The 1618-nt window shown below is 37.9% G+C and overlaps 1 protein-coding gene across 2 annotated transcripts in view; it reads right to left on the bottom strand.

Annotated features, from left to right (window-relative positions):
- Positions 1-1557: 1557 nt before the first annotated feature.
- The window catches only part of MEIS1 (Meis homeobox 1), a 132992-nt gene continuing 132931 nt past the window's right edge, over positions 1558-1618 (bottom strand). For both annotated transcript variants that reach the window (XM_078056468.1, XM_036085923.2), the window contains one exon: positions 1558-1618. This exon is cut by the window's right edge and continues 1168 nt beyond it. The gene's annotated coding sequence lies outside the window, so the exon portion shown is untranslated.

The raw sequence follows: 1618 nt of genomic DNA on the forward strand, positions 1-1618 counted from the left end.
TCTCTCTCTCTCCCTCTCTGTCTCCTCCCCTTTCTTTCCCTCCCCCAACCGGCAAGAGCACCGTCAAGAATAAAGGCTGAAAATAACCCACGCACCCAGGCATGTACTGGGGAGGAGGGGCAAATGGATGGGTAGTTCATAAAGTTTAGTATTCATTTTTAAAGTAAATAAATGGTTGTTAACTGCTAGTAACCAGCTACCAAAAGAGAATTATTTCACTAATATGGACTATTTATGTCCCCAAAGAATTGCCAGTGGGTCCGAATCTGAAATTTAAACAAGCCCATATATGGGGTGGGGGCGGAGTGGGGCGGAGGGCGCTGCCGCGCGGAGGCGGCTGAGGGTCGAGCTTCGCTCCGTCTGCGCATCCACGTGTTTAGAAACAAGGCCCAATAAACAAAAGGTGAGAATGCGCGCTGCGCTCCAGCAGGTGAGTCAGTCAATCACACGTCACCTAGTAAACCCAGCCCACAGCTGGTTTCTCTTTTCAAATAGAAAATAGAATTGTTCAGGGCGGGTTTATAGGGTGACTTGGGCCTGAAAGTCAGACTTGAGTTTAAGGCGCTCTCCTCTGACCCATCCTTTGTTTACAAAGCAATCACTCCTAAAAGGATGATTCTTTTAAAAGGAGAATTTGCCTTAATTAAAATATTTGTATATCTCCCTTAGCTTTGGGAAGCACTTTTTATAGCAGCAATTTTATTTAAATAAAATTATAAGCTATTCCAGCTTAAACATGTTATTTTGTACCATTTAGCTGGCTGCCATGCAGAAATTCTGTACAGCTGTTCTGGAAAATTGGTTAATAACCAGTTTTATCCAATGCGAACATAGAGAATATTTATAAAAATTAGATTTTGAAGTCTGGTCTCTTCAATTCACATAGTTAATTTACTAATAAACATCTACTGCTCATCCTAGGTAACATTCTTAGTAAAAGACTTACCTCTGTATTTAGGTTTGCCATTATGTGCAAGAATAATTTCACTGATACTAGGTGAGGAATTCTGTTGGATGAAATCTGAGGCTACAGTTAGTTTAGTGCCTTTGGTCCTTAAATTTGCTGATATTAGGAGTTCATTAAGTCAGCTTAAAGAAATCAGTGACTATTATCAAATAATTTACTTTGTGGTTAAAATTTTCAAGTACAAATATGTCTGAGGGAGCTAAAATTAATTTTCCTATTTACTGCATTAATCCTTAAAAATTTGGGGGGGCAGTAAACAAATTTTTCAAGCAGTGGAGTCAGCATGACAAAAATAATCTTGTTTTTATTTTAGATTCAGATTTCATTACTGCACTCAAACGTTACTACAACTGGGCTTGGCGTTATTATACAATCCAAACTGTTTCCGTCAGAAACGCTAAGACTCAGTGTGCAATGATTGTTATTAATAATTAGCTCCTTGGTTTCTTGATAGAAAAAGGCTATCAACAAGCATTTGTTTATCCACAACAAAAAGTATAATTAGCTTATCCCACTTAGTAAATCTTGTATGCATGCCAACTCATACCAAACTGCTACTTTTACAAAAAAAATTGCAATAATACAGTTCATTTTTCCAGTCCTTTTTGCACAAAATTTATTTACAATGTCTACATAAATGCTCCAAGGTGG

Source organism: Halichoerus grypus, chromosome 10 (assembly GCF_964656455.1).
Source record: "Halichoerus grypus chromosome 10, mHalGry1.hap1.1, whole genome shotgun sequence".
In the NCBI taxonomy this organism is placed as follows: Eukaryota; Metazoa; Chordata; class Mammalia; order Carnivora; family Phocidae; genus Halichoerus; species Halichoerus grypus.